General features: G+C 33.9%; 2 long non-coding RNA genes and 1 pseudogene across 3 annotated transcripts in view; 2 read left to right on the top strand and 1 right to left on the bottom strand.

Moving 5' to 3' along the window:
* Positions 1 to 15770, top strand: part of LOC144561047 (uncharacterized) — a 76101-nt gene that overhangs the window by 36965 nt on the left and 23366 nt on the right. The gene's annotated exons all lie outside the window — the stretch shown is intronic.
* LOC144560802 (acyl transferase 9-like) lies at positions 5128 to 8861 on the top strand (annotated as a pseudogene). The gene is made up of 3 exons (XR_013513487.1): positions 5128 to 5389; positions 7071 to 7206; positions 7968 to 8861. The product of XR_013513487.1 is annotated as an acyl transferase 9-like (transcript).
* Positions 12812 to 14416, bottom strand: LOC144560981 (uncharacterized). Its single transcript, XR_013513530.1, has 3 exons — positions 14276 to 14416; positions 13806 to 13886; positions 12812 to 12997 (listed from the first exon to the last, which is right to left on the bottom strand). It is a non-coding gene; the product is annotated as an uncharacterized LOC144560981 (long non-coding RNA).

The following is a 15770-nucleotide window of genomic DNA, read 5'->3' as shown; positions in this document are numbered from 1 at the left end:
TGGAGCTGGCACGTCCTCGGTGGATCTGAGAGGAGCTGGCACGTCCTCGGTGGATCTGACTGGAGAGGGCCCGTCGTCGTATGATGATACGACTGGCAGGGGTTTTGAGGATCCGACTGGAGCACACTGCACCAATCGTGGAGACAGGCGGTTTTGAAGGCCGCCTCGTTGGCATGCTGCACGATGCTGGGGAGAACATCAATTGGCGAGAGATAAAGTCCGCACCGCGAAATCCGAACTACCAGCCAGAGGCCATCTACAGTCACGATATGCCGCCAGCTCCTGCAGGTAATTACAAGTTAATATTAAAAGTACAACACAGACGATATTCTTATTTGTCATTGAATTGTTCGTTCTAACTCAGTTAACTTCCAATTATGCAGCTGATAACTCAAGTTGGGCGTTCCACGACTGGGTGTTGAATACCCAAGGATGGGATGCTTGCAAAAATAAATACGGAGTTGCAGTAGAGCTTGGCACGGTCAGTCTCCAATTATACCATTATTTGTTGCAGAGTTCTTTGTATGTTATGAACTTTAATTGCGCTTTTGATTGTACTGTTGAACTATGTTAAACTATTTTTAGAACTATATATGTATATGTGTATATGTGTATGTATATGTATACGTGTATATTATACATATAGTTCACCAAAAATAAAAAATAAAAAATAAAAATTAAAGTTATAAAAATTTATGACAACACTTTGTAAATATATCAAATATTTTATTTTTTGACATACACATACACATATATATAAATCCAACACTTTTTTCAACAAAATTATTCAAATCAAAATACTAAGATTTCTCAAAAAAAAAAAAAAAAAAAACCCATGAGGCGCCCCAGGGGGTGGCGCCTCACTTGTGGTATGGGGCGCCAGTGGCTGGGGCGCCTCACTGGGTGTTTTGGGCCGTCCTGGGCCCAGGCGGTCATGGCATATTTGATAAAAATTTGGGGACAGGGGCATTTTTAAAATTTTCTTTTTTTAGGGGTATTAATAAAAATGGCCGTAGAATTTCAGAGTTAATAATCCGGATAAAAACATATTTAAAACCAATTTTTTTGTTGCTAATATTTTCATCATATTGTTGAAACGTGGTGCATATATGGTGTGCTGCTGGAAATAAAATAAAAATATTTGGATTTGAGCTATTGATCACGCGATCCTACATGTAGATCAAATTCTATGATGTTTTATCTATTTTTCTATATTATATAAAATTAACTTCTAAAAATAAAATAAATTCTTCACACTATACTCATTCAAACCACTGACTACAGAAAAAAATTGAAAAAAATTGGATCGGTGAAATTTTACTGGTTAAAAACTTAAGATCCATAAAATTATACAAGTATCGTGCCCGTGCGATGCAACGGGATATATTATAAGAAAATAAAAACATATTTTTATTAAAAAAACATTTTAATGAAAATAATAATTATTTTGTTAAAAAAGTAATGATATCATAGAATTGTCTGAAATATAATTTGACATGATAGAAAAGGGATGCAAACATTACATTTATACTAACATGATATAAATTGGACCCGACATTAGTTGCACCTATAGCTGCTAGTGCTATAAAGCCTTCCTTCCATTCCCCTTCCAGTACCACCTATCAAATATATACTTAAGCGAAAAAAATTTGTTTAAAACGGAATATATTCCCTGACTCAATAATTGATTGAGGTATCGAAGTTGTATAAAAGAAAGAGTGGGGCTATGGTACTTTCACGTATCGCAGATTGGTCTCTACTACGGGTCAATATCTTTGTTTTCAAAGGTCAAATAGTTGATTTGAACTGTTTAACGTGATCTTCATATGAAAATGTACTTGCAGACTAAATTTTATATTTTTTAAAACTTTTTACTATTTTTTTAGGTAGGTAGAAGTCACTACTTTTGAATGGTCTAAAAATTTAGATAAAGTGATTTTCTACCCATCTAAAAAATCAGTTAAAAAATTGTAAAAAATGTAAAATTTAATCTACAAGTATATTTTCATATGGAAAACATATTGAACAGTTCTGATTGACTATTTGGCCTTTAAAAATGAAGATAGTGATCCGTAACGGACCACTCTGCGCTATGCATTAACTTCTTTCCTATTTATTTCAATAAGTCATTTGACTTTGTTAAGTCCCATTAATGTTTGTTAATTCACTCTTCTTAATTTGTGGTAATTGTAACAATATGAAAGCATGTAGTACAATATAAGAAATTACCCTTTCATTTGCAATGTATAAGTTCCTAATTGTCTATAGAGCACGTTCATTCTGAGGAAATAGGTGACCCATTCAAAAAAAGATCAGTTATTTGATATATAATTAATTTTTAGAAAGAAAAAAATTTCATATTTGTGCAGTATCGACCATGATAGGTAATTTCTCTTCCATCATCTCACAAACCTTAATTATTCTGATACTCCTGATAACTTACAAATATGTATTTGATACAGTTCAGGTATGGAACTATCTAAACAGAGGGAAATTAAGGCTAGGTCAGGTCCATTTGACACAAAATTGATGAAAATTTAAAATGACGCTCAGAAAAGACTCAATTTGGGGTTGATTGAATAATTTTGGGATTACTTGACAAAAGTGCATCACTAATTTTGCATACCAGAGAAATGACGTCGCCTTAAGACATTCCAATCAACCAGTGAATGTACTCTGTGGTAATCCCTTGGCTTCAAATATATCACACAATAAAAAATGCCCCTCTTAGGCCTGAAAAGAAAACACATGCATATAGATGCATGAACAGAGAGGAGTTAGTTTGAGCATTTGGAGAGCAACAAAAAAGAGGGAATTTCATCTTTTACCCTTCTAAAACACACAAATTTACCCAATTTATAACATTCATCCATAATTCATGTTGAACAGATTAATCAATTTCATTAAAGAAAATAACTAAAAAGAATTCAGAGGCCAGTGATAACAACAACAAAAATCAGGCTTAGAAAGTTTTGGGGAGTGCATTCTTATATAGAAATCATGTTGAACAACTACAGATCATAGGCTATGGTACTATGCATAGTGCAAATTGGTTTGTACTACAGATTAATGTTTTCATTTTAACCTAATTTTGCCTTAGCTAAACCACCAAAACTCATAACTACCCCACTTTTGCATCAACTATGTCTCCATTGATACCTACCTGTATGCAATCAACAATTAACCTAATTTAACCTCAAAATTTCTCCAAGCAATATTGATACAAAGAAGGGTTGGCTTTAGAGAACCTGTAGTCCCACACAAGTGTGACATCATTGGGGTTGAGATGGTAATAGGAGGACCCAACACCAACAGCTGTGGCACCCAAATAGAATAATGTCCATCCCCATAACTCTCCTTGTAAGCTATTCAATTTAGAAATTAATAAGAGAAAAGCAAAGAAACAAGATCTATTCAAGACAGCTGACTGATAGATTGGTGTATAAACAGAAGTTACATGCAAGTTTTACATGGCGTTATGGGATCATCTCATTTGCCATTAACATTCTTGAATTGCAAATTGGCAAAAATCAGATAAAACCAATCAGGTACAGGCCAACACTTTATTTTTGCTAATATTTGCTAAAAAATTTAAACTTGGCAGTTTTTACACCTTTATTCTGGGCCGTGTTGTATGATTTGAAGTTATGTGACATCAATCCATGTAATATGCAGTGCAAATGATGCAGCAGTAGCCATCACTACCACTGAGCTTGTTAGCAAGAGTATTGCTGTCGAGACTGAGGGGACTCCGATGGGGAAGGAACCACCAAATCCGAATCCGAGCTTCTACCCTCTCTCGACCCCTCCGACGACAAGTGCGAGGCCCTGATGCGGCGGTACGGCAAGTCGGCGTCGACGCATCACCTCCTGACTTCTGGCTGCAGCACTCTTCTCTCTTCATCTCTCTCTCTCTCTCCTTTGATAGTTAAGAAAGGGTCTCCGATTAGGTTTTTTTTCTTTGGGAAGAAAGGGTCGGGGAGGGGATGGCTCGGGATATATTTTTTTTTTTTACGGATCAGCGACAAAAAATTTCGGATCTATGTGACAATATGTGTGACAATACGTGTGGTGGGTATAATTTTCATTAAATTTAGACTTCTACACAGATAAGGGGTTTATTTAATCAAAAGAAGGCAGATTATTTGTTTAGACAGCTCAGATTCAATTCGAATTTCGATAAATAAATTCCAGTCGCACGACTTTCTGTCATCTAATTCAATTTAAGGTGCATAATATAGATGAGAGATTTGTGGATCTATTCATGCGGATTTGATTGGATTAAGTTATCGAATTATGAATATTTGTTGACACTTCTACACGTCATTGCTGAAGTGCCTATGACTATATACTACACATATATAACAAATAAGATTCCTCACTGTGAATAATAAAGACAAATTGACAAAAGATAAAATTTGGACTAAAGACGAAAGATGAACAAGAGCTCACTTAATTAAGTTAGAAAAGAACTAATTAATGTACTATATTTGACAGGTACTTTGTTTCTTTCATATTAGTTCAGATGTTACTTCCGTTAGGTCTCACAATGTGAACTGGCTACCTAATTTTTCATTGTTTTCAAATAACCTTGCAATCAATGATGTACAAACGAAGATTAGTAGTTTGGATATGCTTATTTGAACGACTAAATGTTGTACAAACGGACTAAAAAAATTATAAATTTAGTATTATTGTATGCTCATGTAGAAAAATAAGATAAGTACTTTGAATACACTTATTTGAATTTCAAATTTGAAAGATTGGTAAAACAAAAACAATGGCGATATGTGATGTTAAAACATTGACAAACTGAACCACACCTCAAATGAATATGCAAAACAGTTATGCGAATGCTTCTCCATTTCCCTTGTTTACCATAACTCTTCCAAAACAAGATTGAGGTAATGCATACTTGTACATTAATTGACATTTTGTTTTAAGAAAAAAGTTGGAGATCGAGTCTTGACTAATGAAATATTATTTCACAATCCAACAACTGTGTCAGTTAATTTATTTTTTCCTATTTCACAATCATAAAAAGTCGAACTTATTAATACCAATTTGCTTTCCTTTCCCCTTTCTTTCCACCAACCAACTCCTCCTCTCCCCACATCTCGCCGCACCATGATCTACACTGTGACCAAGTCCTCTCCAGTCCTGGTCCCTCCAGCTACCTCGACTCCCCACGTCTCTCCTCCATAGACCGCACTTTAACCATCAATGCCGCCATCGACTTTGTCTCGATCTTCTCGCATGGCAAGCAACCGGGAGAGCGAATCAAAGAAGCCTTCGCTAAGGCGCTGGTGCCTTACTACCCTGTCGCAGGGAGGATCGCTGAGCCCATTCCGGGAGTTTCGGTTGTTGACTGCACTGGAGAGGGTATCTGGTATTGTGGATCTTTCTTTTTGTGAGCAATGGTTACCGATGGAGCCACACTTAGGTTGGGTCTGTATTTATCAGATCCATATATAGTACGTTAATTTGGATCTTTGCATGAACCTGTTATTTTTTATTTTCAAAGGAACGAGTCAAATTTTTTAAAATGAATGATGACCAAGTCCTTGTCTTGCAAGTAAAATTTATTACTTCTATGCTTTACATTATTTTTTATCTTAATTTAATTATGCCAAAAAAGATCGTGTTTTCGATTTGATTTGACTGATTCCGGTTCTGATATAAATTAATGATAATTTTTTAATAAAAAATAAAAATGAATTAAAGAAAAAATAATAATATTTTTATTGCATACCCCCCTGATAAAAATCTTAGCTATGCCCTTGTGAATGGTTGGGGGTTTTGTCATATTAAAGAAATAAAAGAAAACCGAGATCAGAGTTCAATCCAGGGTGTTGGTTTGATCTCTGACATGGTTCTAAAACTTGGAATCGGAATCGGAATCAGATACTTGACCATGAAATCGGAATCAGATGAATCGACTGGAATTGGAAGAATCGGATCGGAAACTCATATTTTTTTGACATAAGCTTATTTTATAGCGAAAATATAGGAAAAATTGATAAAAATAGACAAAAGATTATACTCAAGTAATCCACTAATTATATAATATAATAGAAGTAGAACACATCTTTTATGTAAGGTAGTTATAATTTATACATATTTTATGTAAGGTAGTTATAATTTATACATAGAAAAGTAAAAAATAAATAAAACAAGCCACTGGTTACCATTTACTTTAGTTAAATGTTTAATAGAAATAATACTTTAGTCAAATAATAATAATAATAATAATTGATTCAGACCGTACACTCCATTTTTAATAAATTATTGATTCTTGTTTAGACCGTACACTCCTTTTTAATAAAATATTGATTCTTGTTGAGACCGATATATATTTCAAAACAGTTGATCTCTATTTAATAACCGGTATGCACATGGTCCAAGCTATATTTTCAATACAAAACCGTACACCATATGCGTACCAAGACTATTCAAAATTTTATAATCATTTAACCTCCTCCTCCTCCTCCTCCTTTGTGAAACGCAACTGTCCCTTTCAAAGCAGCGACTCCCCCAAATCCTTCCATTGTCTTGCCAAAAATACAAAATTGGTCCCCTTTGAGTTACAAAAACAAAAACTTTTGTTCTAGAGACAAGAAATTCGGCCAATTATGTCGATTTAACCATGATTTTATCAATTTTCTGCATTTAACTCCAACCTAGATAATTCGGTCTAACTCGGCTTAACTCGATCTAACTCGTCTTGAATCTGGTGGAAAATCAGATGACTCGGCCGAGTCAAGCACTGTTCATCCAACTTTTGCTCAAAAAATCGCAGAGGCGCGAGACTCGGGTGAAACTCGGACCAGTCCCATCCGATTCCGAGTTGACTCGGTATCGGTCAATTTTCAGAACCATGATCTCTGATCAATAAATCATATATAGTATTCCCTGTGGATTCAGGTAGTGATATTATGTAGAATTAAGTTAATGCCCAGAGTAAGATACTCGGACAAGTCAAACGTTTTTAATTTCTTGAACCATTTTGATCTAGAAAAGCTGGAAATTGGAATGTGTCCCCTGAAAATTTTGGGTTATTTCATTTTAAGGTATATTGAGGCAACTGCTAACTGTACTCTAGAAGATGTAAATTATTTCGAGTGGCCATTGATGATTACAAAGGAGGAGATGCAGCCTCGGCCTCCAGCCAGTGTGAAGCTTGAACATCAGATCCTTATGGCACAGGTAATCTCTCCTGTTTTATCAATTTTATAATTTGTTAGAGGTAGATCTGGAGCGAATTAGAAGGGGTTTGACATCTCAACCTTTGATTGATCAAACCATCCAATTAATTTGTGAATTATCTTCTTTCGACCATCTTTTATGAATTAATTTGTAGCAAGAAAATAGTAACTCATTACTAGGAAATGTTTTGGTGTGCAACCAAGATCACTGCACCAGTTAAAAATGACAGACAAAACCATTGATTGGCTTAAAGGAATTGACAGAGATATCTTACTAGTGGAATCTGCATTGGATGGTTATTAGAATGGCCCATTCCATTGAAAAAGTTAAAAGAAAACAAAAAACTTTGGAGCAATTAAATATGACATATCTTTGGTTGATTCCACATTAATATGCGCAATCAACGTACCAATATATAACTTGCCTTTTGAAATCCCTTTATAATTAGTCAGTAGTGCACATAGCTAGGTAGGTGTCAAAAATATGATGTGTTATTTTTTGTGTTACATTAAATTTTAATATTTCTATTTAACGATATGGCAGTTAAAATGATTTTCTATCTAACTATCAATGACAACTATGATCTCATTCTGAATCTATCGGTTACAAAATTCAACAGTGTGCGAAAATTATTCACTATTTGTTGATGTTCTTCTCTGCTTAAAGTTAACTAATGTGATAAAATGCAAAATCAATTTTTCAAAAATAGAGATAAACTCTGGTTTACTTATTTAGCAAGTATCTTTTCATATTGATAATAGATCACTCAATTCACGTGTGGTGGCTTTGCTGTTGGCATCTGGTTCAACCACCAAGTTTTCGACGGCAATGGTGCAGCGCAATTCCTTAAAGCAGTTGGTGACATGGCACGTGGGCTCCCAGAACCGACTGTGAAGCCAGTGTGGTCTCAGGAAGCCATACCAGACCCACCTAAGATGCCATTTTGTGGGACCCCTCCTCCCTTCACAGTCTTCAATTTTGTTACCACTGTAATTGAGATATCGCCTGACAGCATCAACTCTATCAAGGATAAATTCACTGCTGAGACAGCTAAGAAGTGCTCCACCTTCGACGTCATAACTGCCATAATCTATATATCCCGTGCAAAAGCTATTAGATTGCATTTGGGGCCAGCACACGCCATTTACTCCATGGGGTTATGCCATTGTTGGAGGGGTATTATGGTAATTGTCTCTACCTAGTAGGGATCACCAAAACAAGTGAGGAGATGAACAACGCATCTCTTGTGGAGGTCATAACCTTGATAAAAGATGCAAAGGATGCTCTTTCGACAAATTTTGTTGATTGGATGAATGGTGTCCCCGGCACACACTATAATTTATGGAATTTTGGTTATGGCATGACATGTGTTTCAGATTGGAGATGGGTTGGATTTAATGAGGTGGACTACGGGTGGGGCGAACCAAAATATGTTTTTAATTGGTTCCATGATGTGAACATTGTAGGGATGGTGGTTTATCTCAATCCACCGAAGCCAAAGCAGGGGATCAGACTGATGTTGCGGTGTGTCAAAGAAGAGCACTCAGCAGAGTTCTGTGATGGCCTACTCAAGTTGATCCACCAAGATATTGCGGAGATAGTGTGACATTTTTTTTAAATGAATAAATTCTTATCGCATTTCGGTGTGTGTATTATTGAGGCAATAATTGGACCTTGTGGAAGAAAAGAAACAGTCAAATTTTTGAAGGCAAGCTGAGAGATCCAAGAATTACAGTGCGAAAGCTGTGGAGGAAGCAAGATTATGGCTGAATTTTTGTTAATATATTGTTTGTAGTTCGTAGTTATATTGGTAGTAGATGATCTTTATTTTTAAACTTGTATTGTACTCAAAGAAATTATATTATAAACTCATATACAATATATTAGTAATGGATATTTCTAAATTTTATTTTTTATTTCTACCAACTTTAGTCCATGATTATATTCTAGATTTTATAGGATATACAAATTTACAAATTTTTAGGACGCTTATATAGTACCGACTTTGATTTATCAACAATAATGAAATACTTTTCGCGAGGATAAAAAAGTGACTTTTTGCGACGGACTACTTTCATTGTTCAGCCTTTTCTTTTTGCGACGGTACTTTTTGCGACGGACAACAGTCATAAATGTGTTTTTTCCCTCACAAAAAGTGTCTGTCTACTTTGTTGTAGTGTATAGAGTTTTTTGAACAACCAGAAGTAGTATTTGGGCCTTGGGCCTTTAGTGCTTTGAAATTCAACACTCCCTTCAGCACCGACTTGATTCTCTTGAAATTTTAATTTGCTATTTGATTTTTTGTATCCTCTATAGTCGCCTGCTAATGGACGAGCCCCCTATTCATACTCGGCCCAGTTCGAAAATAAATTGAAGATGTTCTATTCATGTTCGGCCCGAAATAAAAGATTTTATGTTCATGATCGGCCCATTCAGTAATGTTCATAACCCAGTGTGGTCCATAACTAAGTCCTATTCAGAATAGGCACGTTTGATCAAACTGGGCTGAACAATGGACAACCAATGAGCTACCTTATGGACAATATATGGACATTGGAGAACAAGGCTTATTACTAATAGATCAACAGAAGCGTAATCTTTGAATCCAATCAAGGAACGTGATTGTTAAATGTAATTAATGAAATATCCGATCACAGAAATAAATCACACGAAAGGAAACTAAATATAATCAATCGATAACAGTTTGTAACAAGTTCAAAACTTGTCATGGTTTTCTAATTGCATTGTTTTATGAACTTTGTAAATTCCTATAATCATTAATAATTTATTAAATATATAAACTAGTGATCATAAAATATGAAACCCAGGAGATCGAAAAAAGAAGAAAGATATATAGATCTGCAAGATGGACATCGAAACATGCATATTGCTTTCTTTATTCAATTCTAACGAAATACAAATAAACTCTAAGAACAATCAGGTAGCACCTCCCCTAATAAAAGCTCTAACTGAGTTTGTGGATAGAAGGAATAGCTATTACTAAGGCAAGGCGTGTTTCTTTGTTTCTTTTTTATTTTTTCTTTTGGAAAGAATAAAAAAAAAGCTTTTTGTGAGAATTTAAAAAGCGTATGAGGGATTGTTGAATACTCATCTGATAGTAGTTTAATAAAATGAATAATAGTTTAAGACTTTAGTCTTCATTTTTGCTTAGATAGAATGTAATAACTCCAACTCCAAACAGTGTGCCCAATCTAACCTTGCAAAAATCTAAACTAAATCTATGGCACAGCTATTGTTGTTCATGACTATTCCTGGTAAAAACAAAACAAGGGTTGATCATGTACGCCGTATGAAGGATCCAGGCCGTGCCAGTAAATCCCACCAATATTTCACATTGCATACAATCAATAAAGTCATCCTCATTATTTTGTTCATCCTGTTGCAGGTAGCGTTGACGATTGTCGGTTGTCAATTGACTGACATCCTTTGATTTTATGGAAGATAACTAATAATAGAAACACATTCTACTGCAAAGCCATTGCACTAATTAAGGAAAAATCACAACTTATATATACATTTCAAGAACTTGCTCAAATGCATCAAACTACCCGAAAACATCAAGCACAAAAAAATCAGGTATACATGTCTTTTTTAGTTGAATCATTTTTCAAATGATGTAGGGAATCAAACAATTTTCAAATTATATTGTTCAGAATTTTTATTCAGAAAGGTACTAGTGTTGTCAATATTATAAATAAAATATGTTACCAAAAAACCTATAATCTTTATTATATTATGAAAAGTTCTTGTATGCATAAATAATAATGACTAAATTTTAGAGATGTTACTGGTTGTTGTTAGAGATTTTTGTCATCCTTCAAGATGGCCTATGCTCGTAAGGCAGTGCTCTTGTTCGTGGTGTTTTGCATCATTCTCCTGATCAATGAAGGAAATGCAACCGATAGTCACAACCATGGATCACATCACAAAGAACTCTATGAGGATCACTCAAGAGGGATGACAGAGATTGACTACCGAGGCATTCGGGCCGATGGTACACCATGTGATCTCAGACAACATGACGATAAAAATTGTAGACCGGCAAGTAACGGACAGCCGTGGAGCAGGTCCTGTAACCCTATTGATCATTGCTAGGATGATTCCGGCAATGCCAACAGTGAAGATCTTTGATATAAATGCATGCAACAACTAATATGAAACTGAAAGATATATACATGCATTCTCCACTTGTATACATATTTATCTTATATATATTGTTGGAAATTAAACTCGGATTGTAATATTGAAAGAAAGAAGGAGTTTATAATATAATTTCCTTTATTACTTAAGAGGAATACATGTGCCAATATAATTTTACATATTGTATAATTTTTATGAGGGATCAAATACCTCATTTCATGTCTTTCATACCTTATACATGTCTAATATTCTTATCTTCATATTCAAAGTCCAAACAACTGATTTATATCACTCAATACGATTTCCATTTTAAAATGCGCTTCAATACTAAAATTTATATATATATATATATTTTTTGTTTTGGAAAATTTTTTTCTATTCTTTTTAGATGGGTATAAAATCACTGTTTTTGGATGATGAATATTCGTACGTACATATATTCGTACGTATGTCATATATATTACAAATTATGAGGCATGCATTTGACCCGCTCAATCTTTATTTGGATATATTGTGTTAAATCATCCAAGGGGTTGACTAAACTACGCGTAAGATTTTCTATTACAAACTTGAAATATAATTAATTAAAATGTTAAATAATTAAAAGGAGATAGAAGAAAAAATATTAAATTTCTACAGGTATATTAGATATTATGATGTTTTAATGGGTAAATTGGATTTTTCAAAAATTGTTGGATGGGTACACTAGAAATTTTCCATAAACTGAAGAAATTTTGGGAGATAAATAGAAAATTAATTGACTATTTTTTTTTTGGGATACTTTATATCATAATAATAAACGCATTAAAACTAAACAAAAAACTTGAAGAATCAGTCCGAACTTAAAGAAGTAGATGTGTCATAGATATTGTTTTCCGGGAAATATTATAAATTGATATCATAACTGTTTTGTTGGTAGCGCATAGCTGTATATAAATTGATATCATAACTGTTTCCCTGTTGGTAGGCATCATTATTCGAATAACGCATAATTGAGATATTACAAGTACCAAACCGGCTACCTAATATAATGTGATTTTACTCGATCATGAATATTTATAAATGAAACATGATCTAATTAATGAGGTTTTATAATTAAAATTGAATTAATTTCATTAAACTACTGCACGTGAATATTTGCATATTTAACATGATACATCAGCATTGCATTTTGGAGAAACTATTGTTTATATTGTTACAATCATGAGATAAATGCATTTTTTTTTTATGAGAAACTTAAATGCTACTTGATTGATTTCAGCTTCTGTCACACCCCGGAACTAGGGGCGCGTAGTTATGCCAAGAATATATATTTCCTATATATTCTCAAGGCAAGAACGATGAAATGAATGGATTTTTCATCTCAAAAACCCTTACTCGATCACCTTTTTATATAAACCAAAACATGCAAACACCAACAATTTAATTATTACACATCCTACTTAACACATTTAAAGTTGTACTACATAATTATAATTTACACAAGTCTGGTTCCCAAAAGGTTATATACAACAAAAACATGATCCAAGTACTTAACTAGTACAAAAATGATCATTTAACCAAGGCATAAGTATACCTATCTTGCTTCCTCTCTCTCTCTCGAGCGATCCCGTAGTCTACTCCTTCTTTCCTGTAAAACCCACGAGGGGAAAAGGGGTGAGAAACTTATTCGTAGTTTCTCAGTGCGGAATTTATACAGGGCTACTGGATTTGTAAGAAATCCATATCAGAATTAAATACGATAATCAGTTACGAAACATGAATGCAGTAACTTGAAATGAAATTCCAAATGAATCTCTAAATAATACCATCCTTTGAAAAACACCAATCGGAATCATGTAAGATATTTGGGCTTAAATGCATAAGTATAGGGTCAGGTTAGAGAAAACAGATATCTAAATCTATCTTTCTCGGCTTAACAATTCTATTAATTCTGGTTCACAATTAAGACATCCATATCAATTTAAAGATATCACAACTCCCAATAATCAGTAATTCCATCAGAAGCAAAGCCTATCAGTTCAGAAACAGTTTAACAGTATACAGTATACCACAGTTCAGTATTCCTACGATCACAGTAATAACAGTATAACAGTATCCCCTTTCCAACCGGTACTGGAGTCAGTGGGGTCATTCCCCAAATGCGCATATGGTTCCTGAGTCAAAGTCTAGCGTCGACTCTAGACTTTGCAGTAACAGTATATATATATATATAATAATATCAATTCAGTACTGTGGTTTCAGTTCATATCAGAATCAAAGGAACAATCAATCGATAAACCATACCAATATGCAAAACCATATCCATTTAAGCAGTTAATTCAATCAAGTATGCAATAAATCAATGATGCATGCAATCAGAAATTCAACATGCAGTTTATACGATCCAATTTAATTCGTAAAATAAACCTCAAGACAAATCCCGTGAACCCCCGCACCTGTTATGACGTTCGTGTCGCTTATCAAGGATTCAGACTGTTCGAAGTGTCTCGGGATTTCTCTTGTTCGATCAGTTATGCCTGTAATCATATTAAATACTAATTTAAATCTAATTCGGTAATTATCTAAACACTATAGATCATTGCTATACAATTCGGATCACTCAAACTAATCAAATTAACCCTAATTCGATCGATACGCAATCGGTATTCGGTTTACTCAGTTGGGTCAATAGATATCGGGCTTATATAGTTAATTAATCGAATCAATCAACAAAAATTACTAAACCCTTAAAACCCTAAGTTAGAAGTTCAGTTTCAATTCGAAAGCTTTAATCAATTAAAAGAGAGTTCAAAAGCTCAACGGATTAAGATCTAAACAATTCAAACCTTAATTTCAAGTTTCGACTGAAAACACAACGAATCGAGGCCAATTAGGTTTTAACAAGAATAATCAAAGAAAGAGATACCAATTGGAGAGATAGAAGTGATCGGTAGTCGTCTGCTCGGTTTTAATCTCAATTTTTCGAACGATTTGATCGATTCCGCGGGAATTAGATCTCTTCTTCTCTCTCTTTCTCTTTTCTCTCTCTCTTTTTATTTGGGCGGACTACACACGGGGTGAAAATGAATCGGCCAGGAAGAAGAAAAGAAAAATCAAGGTTTCATGTATATCCTTGGTATTTTGCAAATAAGTCCCTCTAATATTCATATATTACAAGAATTGTTTAATTTGCATATAAACCCTCAAAGCTTATTTATAACAATTAGAAAATAATTTTAGAAAAATTAACGTTTCAGTTTAATTCGATTTTATCCGTATCGCTACGTTACAGCTTCGTTAATTGTTTCTTGGATTTATATTATTGTTGTTATTTCCTTATAATTGTGCTCGGTGCTATTCTATTTCTATTGGTTAGGTCTAAGAATAACTCGACTATAACTGAATATCACATTGGGAGATTTTTTCATGAATATTCGTACTGGTATATTATGTTACAGCAAATCAGCAATTGTTAATTTGAACAAAGACAATATAACCTATTTGGATTTCCTTTGTTATTTTTCTTTGTTTGTTTTATGAGTATTGTGCCTTGCATTGAAAACATGTTTATGGAAAGATGGAAAGATATAAGAAGATTTTTTTTTTTACATCACATCACATTTGCATATCTTTCTCTGCAACGTTGTTGGACGACTTAATTTTGTTTATTTGTGTTGGAAAAAAAGAACAGTTAAGTTTATTGATCTTACACAAACTAAGAAACAACCAAAACAGGCCAAGTAATTAGTAATTAATTACTATATATACGCTGTCATGTGGGCCATATATATAAAAAAAACAGTGAATTTGTGGGATCCAGATTTGATTGAGTTCAGTGGCTTTTGCTTTTGAGCAGACTGGACTAAATAAATTGATTGGCTTTTTCTTTTGCTTTTGATCTAGATCAACTGAACTAAATAAATCAAGTGAGTTCGCCTTTGAGCAGACAAGGAATTTATTCAAAGGAAGGCATCTCCTCCCATTCTAATTAAGTTAGATTGCAGAAAATATTTTACGATGCTCTAAATTGTAATTAAAATTACGTACTAACTTCTCTCAAACACGCAATGCAATAAACTTTTTCGTTCATGGTTTACTTTCCACGTGTACAACGAAATAATTCATAGGACATATAGACACACCATATTACAAACAATAGACTTTTCTCCCAAAAATAAAAACCAAAAAGTGAAAAGAAAATGACAGTGGTCATATATAGATATAATAATTATTATTATTTTTAACAATTGTTCAAGCGGGTCTAATTTCTTATTAGTGGATCAGGAGACAGGTGCAACTTTAAATTGTGATGTGCTTTAAGGTCTGTATGGTTTGGCATGATGTAAAGATCGTCTTCCAGATGCAAATATTTTTGTTTTAATTTACAAGACCTGGAAATAAAACTTAGACAGGTCAGATTG

This window comes from Carex rostrata, chromosome 10 (assembly GCF_964058835.1).
Source record: "Carex rostrata chromosome 10, lpCarRost1.2, whole genome shotgun sequence".
NCBI lineage: Eukaryota > Viridiplantae > Streptophyta > Magnoliopsida > Poales > Cyperaceae > Carex > Carex rostrata.
The sequence above is the reverse complement of the archived record's forward strand: the minus strand, read 5'-3'. Positions and strand labels throughout refer to the sequence as shown.